Source organism: Saccostrea cucullata, unplaced genomic scaffold (assembly GCF_032062105.1).
Source record: "Saccostrea cucullata isolate Sc308-1 unplaced genomic scaffold, CSIRO_AGI_Scuc_v1 ctg595, whole genome shotgun sequence".
Classification (NCBI taxonomy): domain Eukaryota; kingdom Metazoa; phylum Mollusca; class Bivalvia; order Ostreida; family Ostreidae; genus Saccostrea; species Saccostrea cuccullata.
In genome coordinates, this window is record NW_026931109.1 from 420,001 (window position 1) to 447,580 (window position 27,580).

Here is a 27,580-nt window from a genome sequence, read left to right on the forward strand (position 1 = left end):
TTGTAACAGTGGTTGTTACCAGGGAAGAGATCCAATCCGTGGTGTAATTCAATTCATACACATGTAATATATTTTGATCAAAGACAAATAAAAAAGACATCCCGAAGAAAACAAATATATGCTTAAAAAAACAAAACAAAGCATACAAACATTTTTTAACTATATAGTTCATAAAGTATCTCACATAAAAATGTTACTTATATAATCGTTTACTATTTCTAGACTAAAGTTTCATAGTAAATCGAAGTATCAGAGTAATTACTAAACTTAACTAAAAGAGTATTTGCTAAGGGGATCAAGTTTCTTTCTGTTACAAGAAAATATTTTTAAAAGTTAAGTTAAAAGTTAAGATACTTTCTACACAAATCTCTAGAAACAAAGTAAGAGTTATAATTTAACATAGACCTTTGTAAAAGGATTATAAGACGAAGCGAAGGTAAAAAAAAGCTATTGCTCATATTGCCTTGAGCATATCCGTTATTTTATCTACAACGAGGCAATGTGATTTTGTAGGATGGAAGTGCAGGTACATGTATTTTAGAAGCATTTCTCACCATAACAAACTGATAAGTTGATGTCGTGGGGGATTTCAACAACCTCGTTTAAAGCCGACATTTTTAAAAATTCTATGATCGTTATAATTACCATCTTAGCAAACATAACCTATCATTGGATCGTATTTTGGCCGCTTTGTTTCATACCAATTGTTAGGCCTTTGTTTTTATGCAGAATTTGTCTATAGAATGTTCAGTTTACCTGATTAATATATAAGGCTCCCGGTGGGTGAGATCGGACAATAGGGATGCTTTCTCTTCCAAGGTACCTGGTGTCTGGGAGTCCGTGTTATATGCCTTCTTTGTAGATTGTATATTTGGAAATGAGGTCAATTTTATATTCTCATCAGAGAAAACGTTAAAAAAGAGATTCCTAAGGGGTTTTACTGTCAAGGGTTTAAACGAGTATCTTATAGGATTGGATGATTATTTAAATGATAAGGAAATGATTAGGATAATAGATAGTATTATTCTCTTACATTTGTTTTCTGTAACTTTATACAATATTCCATATTTCTTCTTGTTAATTGCTTTTACAATTTTAAAGTTTCTTCCTTATATAATTTTTATTTTCATGTTTTAAAAGGGAAAAAATCTTAAGTCTTCATTATTTTTTTTTTTTTTATAAAATATAAGGTAAACAAAGGATAGCGTTGTCTTTTTCCGAAGCAAAATAATTTTCAGTATTAAAAAAATAGTTCTGTTTAAATATTTAGTCATCATGCGTGTTAATAAAAGCAAAAAATCATTCATCGGAGCAAAAAGAAAGAGAGAAGATCTGATTATCATAGAATAAATCACTTTTGTCTTAACTTGAAAAGTTTTTATTGGAATGAAGCAATGTAGGAGTTTTAAAATATATTTAATATAAACTGAAAAAATGCGTGTAAGTGTTGAAATAAAAGCTTTAAAATCACATTATGTACATTTAAGCTTTTTTCTTTGTTCAATGAACTTATGATACAGTTTGTTAAAATCTTCCGCGAATATTTTGTTGCAAAACTGTATTTTCTCCACTTTATTGAATAAATTAAACTGCGTAAAATGATTTTAATTTTGCATAAGAAGTGAAACTTTTTTATTGGTTTACGTCAAAATCTTCAAACACACTATGGGGAAGATATTAAAAAGTGTCTATTATATCAGTAGAGTCAGAATAGTACATGTATCGGTTAAGCGTAGCTATCTCTGACATATTAAAAAGAAATTAATGCTAAAGGGAGCAAAACAACATGATGAATTGCATAGATTGTAAATGGAGTATTTTATCTTTGTTGACCGTATTTAGTAAGTATATGCTGTGCTTTGCGAATTCGGTATTTTTAATGTTTTATTCAGTGTTCTTAACATTTGCTTCAATGTATTTTTTGCTTTCAGCAATTAAGTTCTTTTCTTTATATCAATAGCATTAGATAGCAATACGAATTTAAACAAATTTTACAATTTATATATCTACATGTAGGTACTATATTCTCCGCCAAGTAAGACTATTAAAGTAGAAGTTAAATTAAAGATAAAATAATGATAGAGTGGAGTATAGGGAAATTTCGATGTAAACTAATACGTTCAAAATCAGGACTGAAAAATAAATTTTAACTTTACATCGTAGACATTGAAGACCATTAATTGACTGCTAGAGAATGGCCTTACGCACAGCCTAAGCAGAAAAGAAATCTTGTTGCAATAGTTCTATGAGCAATTGATGTTGTTTCCTGTTTTTGTTTGTTTATTTTGTTGTCTAATGTCCATTTATGAAAAAAATTTCACTCATACGGAGACGCCACCAATAGTTGGTGGAAGTCTGCATATTTATACTTATACTCGGCACAAAAGGCCATTGTGCAATGAGGGATCTTTTCCGTGCCAGCACCTGCTGCGTCACCGGACTTTGGTTCATAGGTTTCATCCGAATGACAGGTTTGCATATCCAACAGTGAAAGTTGAATCCACGATGAAGGGATCAACCCCTTATTCTGCGACTCTAGTGAAAATGCTCAAACATGACAAACAACTGCGCCACTCTCACACAAGGGTGATGTTGACGTACCGGAAACTGAGAGTAGGAATAGCGGATCGGGATTACTGTTATAAGACCACTTCTCACAGAGGTGTTTTCCAAGAGAGATCTGCATAATAATATAAATATGTATATATATGTATGTTGAACTCTCTGGCTGCGAGAAAGATACCTTTATTTTAGTGAAAAACAAAACACAGTTTCAATCAAACAAATGAGATTCCTGGTATCTTTGTATCATCAATCTATTTATTAGTCGCTTGAAATAAATCGAAGGTAGAAGTGTTTGTGTACCGAATCGACTGGGAAACATAAACCCTATATACGAGGGTCATTAAAAAAATCGTAGACTTTTAACACGACTTTTTTTTATCTAACGTCATATAACAACCAAATATGGTGCACATAATTTAACAACAGATTCAAATATAATGAGGAAAAAGATTTGAATATATCTTGATATTTATCACAATTATTAAAGATTTTGAAAAAGCAAAAATGGGGTCAAGGAGCAGGGTCAAAATTGAGTTATTTACTGATGATAAACTTTTATTGTTTGTAGCGAACGGCGCTTAGAGGAATAAAAATTTAAATGTTGAAATTTTGTATTGTTTAATTACTTCAGAAGCAAAAGGTATTGCAGTCCCTAGCTCCATTAAAAAGATAATAATTTCTAAAGACAGATAGACTTGATTTAAAACAGCAAAAGACTATGACGTCGAAGGACGTCACTGAGCAGCGAGTAGCAATAAAACAAATTGAAAATGCTGGAGAAACCAGGAAATATTTATAAAATGAGCCGAGCATTTGTTTTAATGGATAATACAGTTGTTGAGTAGCTGGTACTTTGAATCGGGGAATGGGCAGTCTGCAAAGAAACAGTTTACAGTTCAAAATTTTGTTTAAAATGAAACGTGATGTGCGCTTCCTTGTTGCGCGCGTAACAAATGAAAGCAAAGTTACACGGGTAAAGAATTTGAAAGCAATGACAATCTTAATTAAGGCATACAAATAATAATCAGCAAACTAGGTGTTTAGTGTTATGGAAACGTTTTTGCTAATGAAAAAGAAGCTACAATCTCTGTATAAATTGAAAAGACAGCGTGAGTTTGAAAAACTTCCTCGATGTTGTTTTTGACGTTACAATATTTTACGTGCTCTGTGGCAATAAAACATGCTGCTTTTAAGAATGGCTAACACGAGTTCCATTAGTGAAATGAAATGAAACTTCACACATCGATAAAATAAATGTTTTAACATTTAAAAATGTGTTGGTCTTAACTTTTGAAAAAAAATATGTCGAGGAACATTATCTACATATTTTTGAATGACTCGCGTATATGCATATGATGATATATTGCTAAATAAAGGGATACCTTCATGATACCTTTATGATAACGTCTAGTTGTTAGATTGTCATTAGTATCTTTTTTAGTAAAACATTCAGATACGAAAAAGATGTGTTAAGTCTTGTTGTTTCTTATCTCTAGTTGAATGTAATATATCTAATCAAATAAGGAAAATCAATGAACATTGATAAATGGTAAAGAGTTGTTAATCTAATTAGGTGCAAAATTGCAGTTTAATTTTGATACTTTATGTTTTCCATTTTCAGAGAACGTTGAAGGTTACAAGGACTGTTATCACTACTTCTCGGGGTCTAGACCACAAGTATATTGCTACTACTACGAGTAAGATTATATTAACATTATTTTATGTTTACTAACAAAAGAAAACATTTTATTTATTAAATAATGTATTTGATTGTTTCATGTTTAGCCCATATACACCTGTATTTGGCGCGACCTACGGATCATTGATTGTGATCGGTATTGTTGTAAGCCTCATTGTATGGTGGTGCTGTACCAAGAAGAAAAATCAACAAGGATCAAGTAAAGTACATTTTTTTTATGATAATGTGCCTGATTAAGTATACCTATTTAGTATAATATTACTTATTCAACTAGAGCAAAGCTCGTTGCAAAGCAACGAGTAGGTCTTCCGTCCTGTTTTGACCGGAAGTGACGTCAACAAAAGAAAGCAATGAGCTAAGTCGTCTCCAGTCACTTTATAATTTCAATTTTGCAACAAAACCTTAAAAAATAAGCTATTTTTGGCTACTTCCGGTTTGACCGGAAGTGATGTTGACGGACGGAAAATTAAGTTTTATGCTTCCTGTGACATATGTTACCCAAAAACTTGTCAAGAACGGCAAATATATGCATTTTCTGACGACTTCCTGTTTGACCGGAAGTGACGTCTCCGGACGAATTTTGACGACTTCAATAGATTAAGCTTGACATTTTGAACAACTTTGCTTCTTGGACGTATTACAAATTCTCAATACTTTTTGAGATATTTGGAAAAAACTTTTGGCCCCTCTAGATCCCTTAATTTAGGGGTCAGCCCTTTTTTCGAGATATCATTTGAAAGATCTTTTAATTCTGCACAAATTTTATTCTATATGTTTTAACAAAATATTTTTAGTTTAGAAGATAAAAAGCAAAATATAGTCAAACTTGTCTTAGCGGCCACCCGAAATCAACGGCCACTCGCGATCAGCGGCCACTTTCAGTTCCCCCCGACGATTTTTACTATATATTTTAACTGAAATAAACGGCCACCTGTGTAACGCGGCCAGCGGCCACTCAAATCCTCCCCCAACAGCCTTATTGACACTGTAATAGGCGGCCATTTCGTCACTTGCTATGATTCTGTTATGTCTTTTAAACTTATTAGCTTGGGTAATTATATCCCGATAGCCAATTTAACCTAGCTATTAATGCAGTTAAACAAATACTATTAGATACACTGAACTCTGACTGCATTTATGAAAAAAAAACTGTTAGATCAATTTGTAATTATTTTTCAAGATCGCCGATTGAAAAATAAAAATAATTTAAATACAATTGATACTTTCCTCTACTCAAGAAATTCACACCTTTTGAATTTTGCTTCCATGTAGAAGCCCTACTTGCTACTCTTGTGAAAACAAAGTGCTTCATGTGGCATGATTATCTCGTGAATTTCACTATCAACAGACGGTCGATAGGGATTAGTCACGCTCTACTGCATATGACACCTGTGTTATAGAATGATTTTCAACTGCGTCAATACATCTCTCTGGTCAACTGGTTAATTTTATTTCTTTGTCTTATGTTACATAGAAATTCTGATAGCTTTATAAACAATGACATTTACCAAACTTTAAAAACTTCAGTAAGTAAGTTAATTGCCGATGAATTAATTGTGCGGGGGGGGGGGGGGGTCACACTGCTGCATATTCAAGTGAAATTTTTATTGACATATTCTTACTTAAATTCTATGCTTTATTTTATTAACCATTAAACTGATAATTAAAAAAAGATAATAGTCAGGCTCTAATGTATTTCTTATTTAACTAATATGTAGGAACAGAAACATGCACAAAAGTTTAATAATTATTTTAATTCTTTAATAGTTTTTTGAATGAGCTTGAATTATTATATATACACACAGAGAGCCTTTGTTAAATTGACCTATTTTATTATTTTATTAATTTATCTGTAGTGTTTAATGTTGTTTATTTATTGACCGACTGACTATTTCGAGGGCAAACTGGAATAAGAGGCCACCTGTCTTAAGTGGCCAGTTTCCAGACTTCCCAAAGGTGGCCTCTTAAAACAAGTTTGACTGTATGTGTAAATTTTCGCTCTTTTAGGCGTTCTAATTTTTGACCCCTGTATAGCGCCATTTTGAATAGAGAAATCGAAAAACAAAAACTGATGTGCACAACTTCAATCCTTCTATTATCTAAAATCAGTTCAATTTCTGCTCCAGCTTTAGCCGTCTCTGAGCCTTTATCTGGAAACGAAAGCCTATAAATGTTCTTTTAAAGGGAATTAACTCAAAACCGGAAGTGATTTTTTGAAATTTTAGACAACATTCTGATAGAGTTTAGTAATGTCTAGTACCTCTGAAAATTTGAGCGAAATCAATTGAGAAATGAGTGAAATATGAGGCTTCAAAGTTGGCGTCTAGGAAGTAGAAGAAAAAAAAAGAACTAGAGCGAAGCTCGTTGCAAAGCAACGAGTGGGTCTTCCTTCTAAGCAATAAGCAAAAAGTGAAATGTTCAAATGTCAACTTTGCTACCATTCTTTACTTCTTTGACTCAAACAGCAAAAACCCTTTCTTAAAGTCTGATTCTGGAGTGAGCACAAGGATAAACAATCCAATGGTAATCTCTCCAACACCATTGAAACTGTACCTACAAAATTTATACAACCTCATATTTTGACTTTGATTTGTAGACATATACTAGTATCACCTATGATGCAATCATATTAGTGAAGTGTTTTATGATACGGATATATCATAAGCTTAAAAATTGCTTCAAAAACATTTACACAGTATAATTAGATAGTATTATAATAGAATGTAATCCCAATGTGTTACTGATGAACTATCTCCATTTTTTTGTCAGTCAGAAAAAAGACCAATACTTTTACAAGAAAAACAAAGGAATGTGTTGTGCATGTTTCTAATTTGCAGACCTCCACTGGCAAATGGTGGTATCTCAATAAGAGTGTAGTAAAGTTCTCTGAACAGGACATTCAACAAAGAGATCTCCTTTTAAAAGCACTGCCCTTCATATGAACAAATTTTATTCCCCTACACTAAAGAATGCTCTGTGCCAAGTTTAACTTAAATTGTCCTGTGGTTCTGAGAAGAACATGAAATTCTGATGAATTTAATTCAAAGATGATAATGGGTGACTTTTATCTAAAAAAAAAATTACTAAAGCATTAGATCATATGAGTTAAACTGTATACAGATTTAGTGCTTTGTTGACTTTGAAATATGATTGGACATCCCTTTGATCTTATGTTTGAAACAACATGTACATGTCCTTTGTGCTGAAAAATGCACATATGTTAATGGTGTAATTGTTTATGGCAAAATTGTAACTTTCCTTCAATAATACTGTAAAAATACACATATTATATCTTAAATATTGCTGCTGAAGACAGAGCTTTATCATCTTAACCATTAGAATTGGTATGCCTTCCCTTAGAAACGGAAGACCTTAATACATATCTATGTAAACATGCAAGATCTGACACATTTAAAAAGAACATTTATTCCAAACTAAACATACTAGATTCTGTAACAAAATCTATTTCTCTTGAAAAACTGAAAGCAATTGATATGTTCATATTTGTCAAATTGTGGATTTATGTCTTTTTCTCAAATCTAAATTCGAATATGCTATATTTAAAGTCATCCTCTTAAACTGAGACTGTTTCACATGACAGTTTCAATTTCATTACGCTGTTTATACTTTGTCATCTGATCTCCCAACAGATGCTCTTCTGGCAAATCATGATCATGCTTGGCAGCAAATTTCAGTACTCAGATGACAGTCACAGTCACACCTATCAAAAAGAAATTGAAATTTTTCATTGATTTTTTTTTTTAAATTGCAACTTATAAGATAAGATAAACCATCAAACTGAGTTCAAAGACACTATCACATTTTCTGCATGTGTATTATTTGTAAAACTACTCTATAATAATTATGAATATAGGTTTACAAGCAGTCATTTGAGGATGTTTTAAAATAACACATTAGATTTTCATGATTTCAAATAAAGGAAATGTACATTACTTGTTCTTATAAAAATTATTAGGAATGGTAATGGTTAACAGTTGTTAAATGATTAATCAGTCAGAAAGATGGTATTTGATTATAATTTTTATGTGTCAAGATATATCTATTTGTAAAGGTGTTACATTAGGCACAGTGTGCTAATGAAGTAACAAAAGTCACAAAACTTTATCGCATAAGGAACGATGAGCTAGTGCAAAGTAAAAATGTGGCTCTAGCTCCTTTATAACACCATGCTATACAAAGTTTATGACAACATGCTAGCTGGTTTAATACACTTGCACGCTAGCTTGAAGTAACCAGAAGTCTCTGTCGAGACTGTAGCTCTACTGGTTTATACTTAAAACAAAGGAAGAGAAAAGTAGCAGTTGGGACTTGAGACTTTAAATCAGCAATAAATAGAAAAATGATCCTTGCCACTCATCAAAATAAAAACCAATGCACAGAATTATGTATCTTAGTATAGTCTACTTGTGTGCCAAGTTATACTGAAATCAGACCAAAACTGCAGGAGGAGTAGCATTTTGAAAGAATTTCACAGAAATTTCTATTTTTAGCAACCATGGCAACATTGTTCATTGAAATCAAAAACCGATGCACAGAATTATGTATCTTAGTGTAGTCTACTTGTATGCCAAGTTATATCAAAATCAGACCAAAACTGTAGGAGGAGTAGCATTTTGAAAGAATTTCACAGAAATTTCTATTTTTAGTAACCACGGCAACACCGTTCATCGAAATCAAAAACCGATGCACAGAATTATGTATCTTAGTGTAGTCTACTTGTGTGCCAAGTTATAATGAAATTGGACCAAAACTGTAGGAGGAGTAGCATTTTGAAAGAATTTCACAGAAATTTCTATTTTTAGTAACCACGGCAACACCGTTTATCGAAATCAAAAACCGATGCACAGAATTATGTATCTTAGTGTAGTCTACTTGTGTGCCAAGTTATACTGAAATCGGACCAAATCTGTAGGAGGAGTAGCATTTTGAAAGAATTTCAAAGAAATTTCTATTTTTAGTAACCATGGCAACATTGTTCATTGAAATCAAAAACCGATGCACAGAATTATGTATCTTAGTGTAGTCTACTTGTGTGCCAAGTAATATTGAAATTGGACCAAAACTGTAGGAGGAGTAGCATTTTGAAAGAATTTCAAAGAAATTTCTATTTTTAGTAACCACGGCAACACCGTTCATCGAAATCAAAAACCGATGCACAGAATTATGTATCTTAGTGTAGTCTACTTTTGTGCCAAGTTATATTGAAATCAAACCAAAACTGTAGGAGGAGTAGCATTTTGAAAGAATTTAACAGAAATTTCTATTTTTAGTAACCACGGCAACACCGTTCATCGAAATCAAAAACCGATGCATAAAATTATGTATCTTAGTGTAGTCTACTTGTGTGCCAAGTTATATTGAAATCGGACCAAAACTGTAGGAGGAGTAGCATTTTGAAAAATTGTTTACAGACAGACAGACGGACAGACAGACAGACGGACGGACGACGGACGCATTACTATCGCATAAGCTCTTCTGGTCTCTGACCAGTAGAGCTAAAAATGCACTACAACGCTTATGACCATGATGACAATCGGCTAGTGTGTTTATGACGACACGGTTTCAAAAATGTTTCAGCAGGCTGTTTACACCACACCGTCAAGCTTACACAAAATAGACTTTGTAAAGTTTTGTTACCATGGAAGCGTGATATGATTTGCTTATTTAGGTTTTAATGGGTTTAATACGCACAAAATTTTTAGTAAATAATTTCATTTTGTGGGAAAAATAAATACATCTTATGTAAATGCCACTTAATTTCGTTAATTTAGCTCTGAGGATTTGACTAGACAACTTTTTTGTTTACAACGAGGCGTTCGATATTGAACGCTCGTATGCGGAATGTTTCGGGCATACTTATATACGCTATACAAAGTTAGCGTTCAATAAAACATCAACGTATTAAACGCTAAAATTCTCTAGATTTTTGGTTGTATTTTATTAGAGACTAATCATTAGCTATATAATAAAACCCAAATACATCATTGTCTGTTATGGTAGCCTAGTGGTAGGGCATTCGCTTTGCAAAATCATGAAGCTGGGCTTGATTTTAATTCACTGCATCAAATTTAAGACATAAACATTTACGCAGTAATGTTCCTTAACAATGCACCCAGCATATAAAGTGAACGAGACCTTAAAAACCTCACAGTACATGTTTACTTAGGACAATGACCCTGAGTTCTAAGTAAAGGTCTAAACTGATGCTTTTCAACTGTTACAGTACATATTAACATCTCTAAATATGTGAATGAGTGAAATTCTCAAATAAATATTATCAATCAAAGTATCAGTAAGAAGTTGAACCTTATGTCGCAGGTTCCAATCCCATTGCTAAATGCTTGAGACAGGTTACTCCGATGAGACTGTATAAACCTAGATTCTGTGTCACGGTAGGTGTTGGCACAAAGAGGATCCCATACTTCTCAAAGGCAATAAATGCTGAGTACAAGTCTATATTTGCAGCTAATACTATCCCAAGTGGTGGCACCATAAAATGACTGAAAAATGTTTGATAGGCCAATAAACAAATAAACCATTCCTGCAGTCTTATCATACAGAAAAGCAAACTTTCTATTATTACAATTTTTTTAAAACAAATTTCTTTTGCAATTTAACTGAGCAATATTTGTCCTTTTTTTGTCAATAAAGTATGATATTAATTAAGACTTTTTGAGAACATCTATTTATAGCGAGTCCAGACAGCAGAACTAATCCCTGCTCATAATGCGAGCTCTTATGATAACACCTTGGCAAAAGAAGATTGTGACTTGCACATTGATCCATATAATGTTTCCGCAGTTAACTTTGGACCCACAGTGCTTTGCTTCTTTAACATGTTTAAGCTACATTCTTGTAAGAATTAATTACCAAAATATTCCAAAAAATAAAACTCACCTTAATTTAATGGATAAATTGAGATAAAAAGTGAATAAAAACATTGCTCTGACATTAAAATCAGCACTTATATTCAAGCTTTAGACTGGTTATGTAGTAAGAGTGCAATGATAAACCATTTGACGTTATACCGCGGTTTATTTTTCCCCGGTTCGGTTCACGATACCTCAAACTGTTATCACAGTTCGGTTCAATCGGTCTGTAATTATCCAAATTGTCCGTTTTGGTTCCTCATTTACAATTTTAAAATGGCTTCTGCACGAAACATGAGGTCAATGAAACTGCAGACATGGCAGTTAAACCTGTTTCCAGCCTCATATTTAACAGGTAGAATGACGTTATCACTTTCCCAGTGTTAGTTTAATGAACATTTGATGAAACCTTTGAGTTTAGAGTATATGATGACAAACCTCTGACTTTTTAACACAATATGTCACGTACCGTGATAAGTATCGTGAACTGAATACCGTGATACGTATCATACCGTGGGGTAGGTGTATCGTTGCACCCCTATTATGTAGGCCTAACTTAGTCACTTACACTACGATGACATGTGACTTCAGAGTCTATTACCCTGTTCACAAGGAGAGTTGAATTCGCAGTAAATTATCACGAAGTAAAATAATGTGAATCAAATTAATGCAAATCAAACTGTGTTCACATGACAGCTAATGCAAAGAAAACAAATGCGAATTAAAATTTTACTTCTACAGTCAGGCTTCAGTAAGGGTATTAATATGACATCTTTTACAAATCATGTCACCTACAGCAGAAGCAGATGTATTTGACATAATGTCACAGTGTCTGAACACCCATTTTAGTGATTAATACTATTTTCTTAAGTTTTTCACTCAAAAATAGCACAAGTACTTTAAGCTGACCACCAATATGAAGCATTTTGATTTAATTTTGCCATTACGCATGCCTATGCGGTTTGACAAGCCTGATCTAAATTAAAACTGAATAAGTATCTACCCTCACCCGAACAGTCGCACTGTCAATATATTATTAGTTGAATATATACTGTAACAATAAGTGTAGTTTTAATTATAGAATATGATTACTATGATAGATAGTATGACTGTTGTGTTGGAATTTTTGCATTTTTGGTTTTGAAAGCGAGACTTGTTGAAATTACATCCTCAATTTTTTTTTAAATAAAATATAAAGCTGTGGGGATTTACAAGGCTATCAGAGAGCGTCTGAACTGTAAAACAGATAATATATCGGTGTGTCTATGTATTTCTAATAATATCAATGCTCTATTACTAAGCTGTCATGTAATCAGTACTGTAGTGTAAATTTTAAGTAAAACAAAATATTCTAACCTTCATTCCAATGCTCCAAGCAAGCCAATCATACATTAAAATGTCGCCGTCAGCTCATTCATCACTCTATACAATTATCACTGGGAAATCCCAAGCAGAGTGTTCATCCTTGTTAATGTGACAGTCGGAATTTCCTCGTAAACAATTCAAACAAGATTCTTAGAATATATGAATCGGGATAATTCTGCTTAGAATAATGTCCCAGAGGAGTGACAAAGTACTTCGTAGTTGCAGATTAAATGTGCGTGAAGGTCTATATACGGCTTCTATTGTGAGAAAATGTTCAACTTCACAAATCATACTCATTTCTATTTTCAGTTTGTAAACATGTGTCCGACGTCGACTCGATGGGGCACACTAAAAACGGAATATACTAAAGACCTGATATTTACCTGGCGTTTTAATTTTTTAATTAAATGATAATATTGAGTATTTTAAATAAATTTTGTAAAGACTTTATGACTTTGATGCATTATGCTATACAAAAATTCAATTGTTTGGAATATTTACAGACAATTTTGAATCAGGTCAAATCAGTTTTTAGTACATCGCGTCTTTAGTACCTTCCTATTTCCCACAATGCCGCGCGTTGTTTACAAACAAGAGACCCCGAAAAAAAATCCTCTAAACTAATTATTGTTGTGTACATCACCATATTTTAAAATTATTTGAATAAAAAGAAAACAGAGAAACACCGAATCAAAACTATATCTTTCAGATGCATCAACTAAAACTGTGCACATGCAGTAAAGGCTTGGCTGGCTATAGTAGACAACTTGTTCCTGAAAGGTTTCTCACATATTTGTTTTATTAAAAAAAAACAATTAAATATAGCTTGAAGTTTATTTCTTTTTATATCAAATGACAAGATTTAATAAGTTCGAAATTATTTCAGTCAAACTTTTTCATAATATACCAATATTTTTAGCTATCAGAAAAAAACGTGTATGAGCTATTAACACCTAATTATAGGGGCCAGCCCCTTTTCAGTAATCTAATATGAAAGCTCTCGTAATTACACATAACTTTTATTATATATCTCTTACCAAATTATTCTCGGTTCAAAAGTTATTACACAAAAAGTAGCAAAAATTCAAGGAAAAAAAATTACTAAAATTTGCCGTTTTATAGCTTCCAAACTTTAAGAAATCATCTTATAATTTTATCGTTCTGCACATCTACAATGTATTGGCAACAAGTTCTCCAACTTTCGTGCAAATATCTTATGTCGTTCTTGAGATTTTTAGTGGAAACGAGACATCAAAAATTATCAATTAAAGGGCAATAACTCACAAATAAAGGCATGCATCAAAAAATTGAAAAAGGTGTAAATAGGTTTAACTACAAGGTATCTAACCTGAAAGTTTCATAAAAATCAGTCCAAAGGTCTTAGAGAAATCGCCTGTCAAAAATCGAGCGGGGAAAAAAAAAAGAATAACTAGAGCAAAGCTCGTTGCAAAGCAACGAGTGGGTCTTCCTTCCTAGCGATAAGCAAAAGATTAAATGTTTCTGTCTAGATTGTCAACTTTGCTAACATTCTCTTTTTCGATTTGTCTCAAAAACCCTTATTTGAATTCTTTAATTTGGTGTGAGCATGAGGTCTAAAGGGTACTCTCTCTAACAGCATTCTTGAAATCGTATCCACAACAGTTTAACTTCCAATATTATGACTTTTGATATCGGATATATCATGTTTGTTGCAATTATGTTTGTGAAACGTGTCATACTACAGAAACATAAGTGTTTTGCTACATTACCATCTTAAAAATGGCTTTAAAATCATTTAATATACAATATAACTAGGTAAATAAAATAAACAAATTATATAATAATTCAAAAAATCCAAATGTATTTATATAATAATGATGAACAATCTTCATTAGTTGCAATCAGTAAGTAGAACAATACTTTTATAATAAACGCACAGAAATGTGTTGTGTATGTTTCGAATTTGAAGCTTTCCACTAGCAACTGGTGGTACCTCAATAGGAGTGTAAAATTCTCTGAAAGGTATATTGTGAACATATTACATATGGCTGTGTATTTTTTTTTAGCGGCTTTGGCAGAATGCAGCAATCACTAAATCAAGTACAAAGCTAAAAGTCTTGTACATAAACATAAATAAGAATATCTACGCTTACTTATTCAAAAGTCAATTTCCACCAAATATTGTACAAGCTAAATATAATACATTTACAGCATTAAAGAAACAAATCTCTTTGAAGGTATTGCCCTGCATAAGAACAATTTGAATCCCCTACACTAAGGATGCTCTGTGCCAAGTTTCACTTTGGTTCTGGAAAATGATATTGTGAAATTTTAGACAATGATGATAATGGATAAAATTATGTTTTTAAAAAATTTACTGGTTCCTTTAGCTCAGATGGGCTAATAAGTATGCAACAGGCACAGTTTTGGAGTTGACATTGAAATGCGACTGGACATCTCTTCAATCTTGTTTTAGAAAACTACATGTACATGCCCTATGTACTGAATTCCTTGGAATCATACACATGTTTATGCCTTTAATTAGTTGTGTGTGCCAAAATAACAATTTTTTTTACATTATACTGTAAAAAATACACATACATGTATTACAAGATCTTATATTCCTGCTGAAGACAGAGGATCTATCTTAATCATTAGAATAAGTAAGTCTAAACTTTGAAAGAGAAGACCTTAATAAAGAGGTCAACATGCTACACAAACAAAATATTATTATATTTAAAAATAACATTTATTCCAATGTAATTACTGGTACATGTATTTCTGTTACAAAAACTATTTCACTTGAAAAACGGAGAGCAATTGATATGTTCATATTTGTGGATTTATGTTGTCAAATTAAAATTTAAAAATGATACACAGTGTGTTTAAAAATTGTCTTCAAAAACCAAAACTTGACTTATTTTCACTATGCTGTTTATTCCATGTCACATCCAAACAGATGATCTTCTGGCAAATCATGGTCATGCTTGGTATCAAAATTCAGTATTCAGATGAGTCACACCTATCCAAAAGAAATTGAAATTTTTTAATTTATAATTCTTTTACTAATAAAAAGTGCAATTCATGAGATTATAAATTAGATTATCAAATTGAGAGATAAGATATTGTCACATTTTCTGTGTATAATTTGTAGATTTTAATGTACTCTTTCATCAATTAAAAGAAGTTTACACCAATTAAGGCAGTCATTTATGCTATCCCCTAATAAGACAACATACAAGTGCAAAGTAATCATGCACTAGTGGGTTTAGGATAATGTGCTAGAGTATTTATGACAACATACTAGCACGAGGTGACAATGTGCTAGCATGTACGTCAGTGATAATATGCAAGCACACTGAATCCAACATGCAGTGAAGCTAACACTCAACAGATTGTTTAGAGTTGTGTTTGCATGATATTTTGTTTTGTGTAAACACAGCAGCGTGTTGTTTAAGCTGCATTGGAGTGGCAGTCTGTTGAAATTAACATGCTAACACACTGCAACTTCACATCATTGGAACACCATAATTTTAAAACTCGCAAACCAATATCTTATGATTACTAACTAGGTAATTGCAACTGTAAATGCTGAATTCATGGTGACAATAATACCGGTAATTCACTGTATATCTGAGAACTGATCAATTATAATAAGGCGTGTCCAGATAGGGCCACTTGCTAAAGCTCAATAGCACTTTCATAAAAGCGTGCCATCTTACCGACACAAAAGACGCCATTAGGCTATCACACAGCTCGCCATCACAACACTGATAAACACTTTCGCACTAACACAAGTTCGCACCACACGCTGTCACACTAACACACAACACACTGTCACGCTAATACAATTTAAATTCACACAACAAAATATCAGGCTAACACGAGTTCACACAACACACTATCATGCTAACACAAATTCACAAACACGCTGTCTCGCTAACACAAGTTCACACAACACGCTGTCTTGCTAACACAAGTTTTACACAACACGCAGTCTCGCTAATACGAGTTCATACAACACACTGTCTAGCTAACACAAGTACACGCAACACACTGTCACGCTTAGATGAATTCACACAACACACTGTCACGCTAACATGAGTTTACACAACACGCAGTCTCACTAACACGAGTTTACACAATACACTGTCACGCTAACACGAGTTTACACAATACACTGTCACGCTAACACAAAGTCACAAAACAGGCTGTCTCACTAGGCCAAAATAAAATTACAGTTTGTTTGGAATTGCCTCCCGCCTCATTGAAATGCCCTCTCCTGAAAAAATTTTACTGATCAAAAGTATGATGATCTTTTTTTTATTTCATCAATTTTTTGCCCATTACATGTATGACATGCACCATACAAAACACTGAAATATAGTGTAAAGATCTATGTAAAATTAAGGGTTTTTTTTTTTGTTGATTGTAGATATTTTTGTTTAAAGTCAGAAAATGAATTTACTGTTTACTGAGATTTTTAAAACAAATTAAAATTTTTCTTAAATTTAAAAAAAAAAATAATTTCCCTCCTTCCCTCCTCTGATTGAAAACCTTCAGGCGGCAATTCCAAACAAACAATTTTTTAAGGATGGCCCTATTCACTAACACAAGTTCGCACCAAATGCTGTTGCGATAACACACTGTCATCCTCATACTATTTCACACATCACACTGTCATTCTAATACCATTTCACACAACACACTGTCAGGCTAACACGAGTTCACACAACACACTGTCACGCTAACACGAATTCACAAAACAGGCTGTCTCACTATTCACTAACACAAGTTCGCATCAAACGCTGTTGCGATAACACACTGTCATCCTAATACCATTTCACACAACACACTGTCATCCCAATAACATTTCACACAACACACTGTCAGGCTAACACGAGTTCACAAAACACACTGTCACGCTAACACAAATTCAAAAACATGCAATATCGCTAACTAACACGAGTTCACATAACACGCAGTCTGGCTAACACGAGTTCACACAATATGCAATCTCGCTAACAAGAGTTCACACAACACACTATCTGTCTAACACCAGTTCACACGACAAATTTTCAGGATAACAAGTTCACACAACACACTGTCACGCTAACACGAATTCACACAACATGCTGTCTCATTAATAAGAGTTCACACAACACGCTTGTAATGTCCGCCTGTATGCCCGAAACCTGAACTGCTAGGGATAACACATGTGTTCCATCAACAAGTTTATTAATAGATAATTTGTATAACGAACCCGATCAAATAAACATATCAAGTAATCATATGTTACATCTCCCTTCCTTTAGAAAGATTAATACAATATGAAATCAAATTCAATTTGAAGGCATACATGAAATGAAAGTTAATTTGACTCATCAATTAGAAATTCTGTTAATTAGCAACATTCAATAAGACAATTTCTGAAATAATTAAAGCAATCAATTCCATATGCAATAAACTTAATTACTGAGTTCACAAATGTCAATGAATAGGAATTCAGAGGTTTAGTCGGTTCGGTTTCCTCGCAACACGACCAGATGAAGTAACGACAGGTTTAGGTGAGTTTGCGAGTACGACACCTTTCGAAGAATGTTTGTTCACTGTGTTTGGAGGTTCGTGCGAATCAATCTCGGAATCACTTTCTGTATCCGGTTCTGGTTCCATTTCTGGCAAACGGTTAGCATTCGGATTTGTTCGTCTGAGATGTTTCCTGTTGCGTCGGAGCCTCTGATTGTTGTTAAACTCAACGATGTAGGATCTCGGCTGTTTGTGTTGTTCAACTACTGTTGCTGGTTTCCACTCCTTGGTGTTCGAGGTTTCTGGGGGTGCAACTCTTACTTGATCACCGATATCTAAGCGCGGTAATTCTTTCACATGTCTCCTATCATAATAGAACTTCTGCTTCTCCTTGATATCTTTCATTTGCTGACTTAGATTTGGTCCTGCGTTTCTGGACTTGAGTAGCTCTGTTCGGGTTGGTAAGTTGTTCCGTGGTCTACGGCCCATTAAGAGTTGTGCTGGTGATAGGTTGACTGACTCCAGCGGTGTTGTTCGGTAGTTTAACAAGCTGAGATATCTATCATCTGACTTTCTCCACAGTTTCTTGACTGTCTGTATTGCTCTTTCTGCTTCTCCATTAAAACTTTGAAAATGCGGACTTGATGTGGTGTGTTGTATTCCGTATTGGTTGCAAAACAAATGGAATTCTCGTGAATTAAATGGAGGTCCATTGTCTGATCGCAATTTCATTGGAATCCCGTGACAGCTAAATGTAGCTTTCATAGCATTGACGACTGCTGATGTTGTTGTAGATTTCAGTTCAATTGCGTCAAAGTATCTGGAATGATAATCCACTATCATAAGGTACGTCTTCTGTTGAAAGTCGAACAAATAACATCCAACTTCCCCATAAGGAATCTCAGGTGCATATGCTGGCTTAAGTGGTTCACGACTCTGTTTGTTTTGGTACGTGGCACATTTTGAACAATTTCTGACTTCCTCTTCAATGGCTGTATTCATGGTGGGCCAATACATGACCTCTCTTGCCCTCTGTTTGCATTTGACAATTCCTAAATGTGACTCATGAATCAGTTTCAGCATGTGGCTTTGTAGACTTGGTGGTATAACGATTCTCAATCCCTTGTAGACTATGCCATCTGTGACTGATAAGAGATCTCTAGAATCCCAATACTCTCTGACGCTAAGAGGTGTTTCGGATTTGATGTCTGGCCATCCTTGTACTATTATGCTACATAGGTCTGACAATTCTAATTTGGTACGTTGGGCTATGTCCAAATAGCGATCTGGAGTGACGTCTAACATATCGAACATATTGATGTTTTCTAGAGTCTCCATCTCCGGATCAGCTTCAGGTAGGTACTCTCTGGAAAGAGCATCTGCGACTGTCATATCCTTTCCTTTGCGGTAACGGACTTTTAGGTTGTACCACTGAAGCCTCAGCAGCATTTTCTGCAACCTCATGGGTGCGGAAACTAGTGGCTTTTGAAAGATCATTTCCAGTGGTTTATGGTCATTGTAGACAATGGTTTCTTTTCCAAAGATATAACAATGGAATTTTGTTGCTGCATGAACAATGGACAGCATTTTTTTCTATCTGCGCGTAGCACTTCTCTGTGTCTGTGAGCGAGCGAGATGAGTATGCAACAGGGCGTCCTGCTTGGATTAGAACTGCACCGAGTCCATCCTTAGATGCGTCACATTGAATCTCCACTGGCTTGTTTACATCGTAAAACGCAAGCACAGGTTGTCTACTACAGAGTCTTTTAAGTTCCCTGAAACAGTTTTCCTGCTCGTGATTCCACGCGAATTGTGTTTCTGCTTTCACAAGAACTCTTAGTGGTGCATCCACTTGACTTAAGTTTGGTATAAATTTGGCTAAATACTGAACCAGTCCTAAGAAGCGTCTCACTCCTTCCTTATCCTTTGGCCTTGGCATATCGACTAGAGCTCGGACTTTGCTCGGGTCTGGCCTAACACCATTCTCTGTAATCAAGTGTCCTACATATGAGACCTGCGGCTGTCTGATTTCACATTTGTCATAGTTAAGCTTCAGATTATACTGTGTAGCTCTCTCAATGACTTTTCTGAATATCTGATCATGCTGTTCTACATCTCTTCCTCCGATAAGTATGTCATCCATCACTGCTGCTGCACCTTCTATCCCTTCAAGCATCTGATCCATGATATGCTGAAAGATTTCGGGAGCGGATTTGATGCCAAATGGAAGACGAAGCCATCTGTACCTTCCTATTGGAGTATTGAAGGTTGTTAAGTATGATGATTTCTCATTCAGCTTAATTTGGAGGAATCCTGACTTTGCGTCTAGCTTGGAGAAAACACGTGCATTTGGTATGTTGGAAACAATATCCTCGACTGTTTTCATTGGATGATGAGCTCGTTTGACGACTTTGTTCAGGTCGGACGGGTCCAAACAGATGCGAATCTTGTCGTTCCTCATAGATATGACCATCGAACTGACCCATTCAGTTGGGGTATTTACTTTTGTGATGTAGCCATTCTGTTCCATTTCCTTAAGCTTATCTATGATCCTAGGTTTCAGTGATGCTGGCTGTCTACGAGGTGCATGAATAACTCCTTCTGCGTCCGGATCTATCTCAATGTTGTGTTCTCCAGGCAGGGTTCCTGAAGTTTTAATGAGCTCGGGAAAGTCCTTGAACTTGGATTCTGGTTGATTATCGATCCCGGTATCCAGTTTCTGTATCCTTTCAATCAGATTTAGTTTTTCTGCAACATCACCACTGATAATGTTCTCCTGTTCCAACTCTACTATCTCGAACTGCACATTCACCTGCTTTCCCTTATGTTTGATTGGAAGGTCAACACTGTATAAGGGACGGATCCTATGGTTAGTGTAGGATTTGAGAACTTTTGTACTCTTGCGAGTCTGTGCGTGAGATCCAAGAGAGTCGAACACTGATTTCACAATAATTGAAGACTTTGCCCCAGTGTCTATTCTGAATTTCACAGGCTTGTTGTTGATGTTTGCTTTCACTACCCACTTGTCATTAACCACAAAACTGTCATCTTGTGCACTGTATATGTGAAGTACTCCTTCATCTGAAGAACTGGTTTCACTATCTGTCTCTTGTAGTGTATTAACTCCTCTTGTACGTTTTCGGCACGCGGCTATCCAATGGTCCTTCTTATGACAATATTTGCACGTTGATCCGATTGCCGGACACTGACCTGATTTTGCATGGCCTTCTGTAGGGTCAAGCCCACACCTACTACACTTCTCACTTTTGGCTTTGGGTACGTAAGGCTGTTTCTTGTGTCTCTTTGTTTTGTGACGAGGTTTGTGCTGATACACCTTTTTATGTACGGCATGTACTTGTGAAACCTGTTGAGTGACTGTCTGTTCCTCACTTCCTCGAATGAGTTTAAGCTGTTTCTGTGAGTTTTCATACTGACGACCAATGCTGAGAGCTTTTGCGAGTGTAAGGTCACTACCTTGATCCAAAAGTCTTTCTTGTACCTTCACATGTCTGACTCCTGCTATTATAGCGTCTATCAGGAGATCATCGGGGTTTGTGTATTCACAGTCCATAATGATTAGCTTCAAGTCTTTAACAAAGTTATCAAATGGCTCACTCTCACCTTGTTTTCTCTGTTTCACCTTGAATCGGGCTGCTCGTTTATTTTTCCTTGGGCTAACGTATGCCTCGAATTTGTCGAGAATTTTGTTGGGTTTGTCCTCGTCTCCAGAGTCCCACTCAAATGTCTTGTACACTTCACGTCCTTGTTTACCGACCCAGATTCCCAGCCATCCTGCTCGATCTTTGTCCTTAGCAGATGTAAGTGGTCCTTTGAATACAAACTGTACGTGCTGTTTAAAGCGACAGAATTCCTGATACGTGTCTGGTGCTTCCCAGTCTAGATTCGGCGGGTCGAACTGTGCAGCGGCGGCCAAGATGAAATTTCACATTCACTGACCTGATATGTCCGAGGCTTTTTTTTTTTAGAATGCGAATTGCTGTTTCTCTCGGAAACGGCCAAAAAATTGAAACAGAATGTTCTGAATGACTGCCCAGACACAGCTAGCACTTCTGACACCATGTAATGTCCGCCTGTATGCCCGAAACCTGAACTGCTAGGGATAACACATGTGTTCCATCAACAAGTTTATTAATAGATAATTTGTATAACGAACCCGATCAAATAAACATATCAAGTAATCATATGTTACAACGCTGTCTCGCTAACATGAGTTTACACAACACGCAGTCTCGCTAACATGAGTTTACACAACACACAGTCTCACTAACACGAGTTTACACAACACGAAGTCTCGCTAATTCGAGTTCAATCAACACTCTGTCTAGCTAACACGAGTTTACACAACACACTGTCACACTTACACTCTATACACGATTTCACACAACACGCTGTCCCGCTAACACGAGTTTACGCAACACATCGTCAAGCTAACAAGAATTCACACAACCCACTGTCAGGCTAACACAATTAAGTTCACAAAACACACTGCCTTGCTAACACAAATTCATACAACACACTGTCTCGCTAACACAAGTTCACACAACACACTCACATTGCTGAGTTTAAAGTAAAGGTCTACCCTAATTTGAAGAGGTTTAACACTAACATATCTCTATATTAGTAAAGAGCTTCAAATTTAAGACAAAAACATTTATGCAGTAATGTTCCTTAACATGCATCTGACATATAAAATGAATGAGACCTTAAAAACCTCACAGTACATGTTTACTTAGCTACGTAAAGGTCTAAATTGATGCTATTCAACAATATATATCAACATCTCTAAGTATGTGAATGAGTGAAATTCTCAAATAAATATTATAAATCAAAGTATCAATAAGAAGCTGAACCTTACGTCGCAGGTTCCAATCCCATTGCTAAATTTGATGCTTTAGACAGGTTACTCCTATGAGACTGCATAAACCAAGATTCTGTGTCACGGTAGGTGTTAGCACAAAATGGATCTCATACTTCTTAAAGGCAATAAGTGCTGAGTACTGAAGTCTATATTTGCAGCTAATACCATCCCAAGTGGTGGCACCATGAAATGACTGAAAAATGTATGATTTAAAGGCAAATAAACAAACATTAAACCATTACAGCAGTCTTATCAAACAAAAAAACAAACTTTCTATTATTACAATTTTTTTAAACAAATTTCTTTTGCAATTTAACTGAGCAATATTTGTCCTTTTTTGTCAGTAAAGTATGATATTAAATAATTAAGACTTTTTGAGAACATCTATTTATAGCGAGTCCAGACAGCAGCACAAATTCCTGCCCATGATGCGAGCTCTTATGATAAGACCTTGGCAAAAGAAGATTGTGACTTGCACATTGCTCCACACAATTTTTCCGCAGTGTACTTTGGACCCACGGTGCTTAGCTTCTTTAACATGTTTAAGCTACATTCAAAATTCATTTCTATTTAATTTGAATTAGCTATCCTTACTCATGTTCACATTGAGCTAATGGGAAGTAATTTAATGAGCAGTGAATTCATTCGAATTAAACATTTGAATAAACTCTCAGTGTGAACACTGAGCATGGATGCACCAAATGTCAAATGCGGCTTGACAAGCACAATCTAAATTAAAACTAAATAAGTATCTGCCCTTACCCTTACAGTCACACTGTCAATATATAATTAGTTGAATATATTCTGTAACATTACGTGCAGTTTGAATTATAGAGTATGATCACTATGATAGATAGTAGGACTGTTGAAATTACATCCTCAAATTTAAAAAAAATAAAATATAAAGCTGTGGGGATTTACAAGGTAAACAGAGAGCGTCTGAACTGTAAAACAGATAATATATCGGTGTGTCTGTGTATTTCTAATAACATCAATGTATGTCACTGTCATGTAATCAGTAGTGTAAATTTTAAGTAATAAAAATATTCTAACCTTCATTCCAATGGTCCAAGCCAATCATACATTAAAATGTCGCCGTCAGCTCTTTCATCACTCGATACAATTATCACTGGGGAATCCGAAGCAGAGTCAAGAGTGTTCATCCTTGTTAATGTGACAGTCAGAATTTCCTCGTAAACAATTCACACAAGATTCTTAGAATATATGAATCGGGATAATTCTGCTTAGAATAATGTTCCAGAGAAGTGACAAAGTACTTCGTATCTGCAGATTAAATGAGTGTACATGTCTACAAACGGATTCTTTGTGAGAAAATGTTCAACTTCACAAATCATTCTATTTTCAGTTTGTAAACCATGGCAAACATGTGTCCGACGTCGACTCGAAGGGGCACACTAAAAACGGGATATACTAGAGACCTGATATTTATCTGACGTTTTAATTTTTAATTAAATGGTAATATTGAGTATTTTAAATTACTTATGTACAGACTTTATGACTTCGAGGCATATGCTATACAAAAATTCAATTGTTTGGAACATTTACAGACAAATTTGAATCAGGTCAAATCAGTGTTTAGTACATCGCGTCTTTAGTACCTTCCTATTTCCCACAATGCCGCGCGTTGTTTACAAACAAGCGCGAAAAAATCCTCTAAACTAGGTACTAATTATTGTTGTGTACATCATCACATTTTAAAATTATTTGAATAAAAAGAAAACAAAGAAACACCGAATCAAAACTATATCTTTTAGATGCATCAACTAAAAATGTGCACATGTATGCAGTAAAGGCTTGGCTGGCTATAGTAGACAACTTGTTCCTGAAAGGTTTCTCACATACATGTACTTGTTTTATAAAATAATCAATTAAATATAGCTGGAAGTTTATTTCTTTTTATATCAAATGACAAGATTTTATAAGTTCGAAATTATTTCAGTCAAACTTTTTCATAATATACCAATATTTTTAGCTATCAGAAAAAAGCGTGTATGAGCTATTAACCCCTAATTATAGGGGCCAGCCCCTTTTCATTAATCAAATATGAAAGCTCTCGTAATTACCCACAACTTTTGTTATATATTTCTAACCAAATTATTCTCGGTTTAAAAGTTATTACACAAAAAGTAGCAAAAATTCAAAGAAAAAAAATTACTAAAATTTGCCGTTTTATAGCTTCCAAACTTTAGGAAATCAGCTTATAATTTTATCGTTCTGCACATCTACAATGTATTGGCTACAAGTTCTCCAACTTTCGTGTAAATATCTTACGTCGTTCTTGAGATTTTTAGTGGAAACGAGACATCAAAATTATCAATTAAAGGGCAATAACTCACAATTAAAGGCATGCATCAAAAAATTGAAAACAGGTGTAAATAGGTTTAATTACAAGGTATCTAACCTGAAAGCTTCATAAAAATCAGTCCAAAGGTCTTTGAGAAATCGCCTGTCAAAAATCGAGCGGGAAAAAAATAAAATAATAACTAGAGCAAAGCTCGTTGCAAAGCAACGAGTAGGTCTTCCGTCCGGTTTTGACCGGAAGTGCCGGAAGTGACAGAACAAAAGAAAGCAATGAGCTAAAAAGTCTCCAGTGACTTTATAATTTCATTTTTGCATCAAAACCTTCAAAATAAGCCATTTTCTGCTACTTCTGGTTTGACCGGAAGTGACGACGACGGACGGAAAAATTACGTTTTATGCTTCCAGAGACATATGTAACCACAAAACTTGTCAAGAACGGCAAAAAAAAACGCGTTTTCCGACTACTTCCGGTTTGGCCGGAAGTGACGACGCCGGACGTATTTTGACAACACCAGTAGATAAAGCTTGACATTTTGAACAACTTTGCTTCTTTGACCTCTTACAAATTCTTAATACTTTTTGACTTATGAAAGAAAAACTTTCGGCCCCTCTAGGCCCTTAAATTTATGGGCCAGCCCTTTTTTTAAGATATCATTTGAAAGATCTTGAAATTTTACACTTATTTTGTTCTATATGTTTAAACAAAATCTTAACAGGTAAAAAGATATCGTAGAAAAGGTGTTAAAAATTTTGAAATTTGCGATATGTCATTTTCCGAGCCATAGCCAGCGCCGACGTACTGCACTTCCCGTAAAAACGAAAGACGTTACGCATATCTATAGACTTTGCTCTATCATACCTGAAAGTTTCATGTTTCTATCTAGAGCCATTATTGAGAAAGTCTGGAGACAACCTGACCCTTTAAAATTCATAAAATCGGCAATATTTCCAAACCGGAAGTGACGTCATCAAAACGGAAAAAAATGCATGAGGTTCAAGTAATGTTACATAAGTCCTGAAAGTTTCGTTGAAATCCATGGAGCCGTTTTCGAGAAATCGCATGCACAAAATCGGTAAGAAAAAAAAGAATAATAACTAGAGCAAAGCTCGTTGCAAAGCAACGAGTAGGTCTTCCGTCCGGTTTTGACCGGAAGTGCCGGAAGTGACACAACAAAAGAAAGCAAGGAGCTTAAAAGTCTCCAGTGACTTAATGATTTCAATTTTGCACCAAAACTTTCAAAATAAGCCATTTTTTGCTACTTCCGGTTTGACCGGAAGTGACGACGACGGACGGAAAAATTACTTTTTATGCTTCCAGAGACATATGTAACCACAAAACATGTCAAGAACGGCAAAAAAACGCGTTTTCCGACTACTTCCGGTTTGGCCGGAAGTGACGACGCTGGACGTATTTTGACGACGCTAGTAGATTAAGCTTGAAATTTTGAACAACTTTGCTTCTTTGACCTCTTACAAATTCTTAATACTTTTTGACTTATGTAAGAAAAACTTTCGGCCCCTCTAGGCCCTTAAATTTAGGGACCAGCCCTTTTTCTAAGCTATCATTGGAAAGATCGTTAAATTTTACACTTCTTTTGTTTTATATGTTTTAACAAAATGTTTACAGGTAAAAAGATATCGTAGAAAAGGTGTATAAAATTTTGAAATGTGCCACTTGTCATTTTTCGAGCCATAGCCAGCGCCAACGTACTGCACTTCCAGTAAAAACGAAAGACGTTACGCATATCTATAGACTTTGGTCTATCATACCTGAAAGTTTCATGTTTCTATCTAGAGCCATTATTGAGAAAGTCTGGAGACAACCTGACCCTTTAAAATTCATAAAATCGGCAATATTTCCAAACCGGAAGTGACGTCATCAAAACAGAAAAAAATGCATAAGGTTCAAGTAATGTTACATAAGTCCTGAAAGTTTCGTTGAAATCCATCGAGCCGTTTTCGAGAAATCGCGTGCACAAAATCGGTAAGAAAAAAAAGAATAATAATAATAATAATAAAAGTGAAAAAGAAACTTAAGAATAACAAGAAGGTCTTCCGCTGAAGACGGAAGACCTTAATAATAACTAGAGCAAAGCTCGTTGCAAAGCAACGAGTAGGTCTTCCGTCCTGTTTGACCGGAAGTAGCTTTCATTTTCAACAAAAATGGGAAATAACACCTAAAAATGGTTTGAATCCTCTAAAGCTATGTTAATTAATGCAAAAATAAGCAATATTTGCTACTTCCGGTTTAACCGGAAGTGACGACGACGGACGGAAAATTAATTTTTATGCTCCCAGAGACATATGTTACCCAAAAAACTTGACAAGAACGGCAAAAATACGCGTTTTTGTCTA

At 34.8% G+C, this 27,580-nt stretch overlaps 1 long non-coding RNA gene across 1 annotated transcript; it reads right to left on the reverse strand.

Annotated features, from left to right (window-relative positions):
- Window positions 1-14,382: 14,382 nt before the first annotated feature.
- Window positions 14,383-24,772, reverse strand: LOC134231429 (uncharacterized). The gene is made up of 3 exons (XR_009984554.1): window positions 23,957-24,772; window positions 22,901-23,096; window positions 14,383-15,520 (listed from the first exon to the last, which is right to left on the reverse strand). It is a non-coding gene; the product is annotated as an uncharacterized LOC134231429 (long non-coding RNA).
- Between the last annotated feature and the right edge of the window lie 2,808 nt (window positions 24,773-27,580).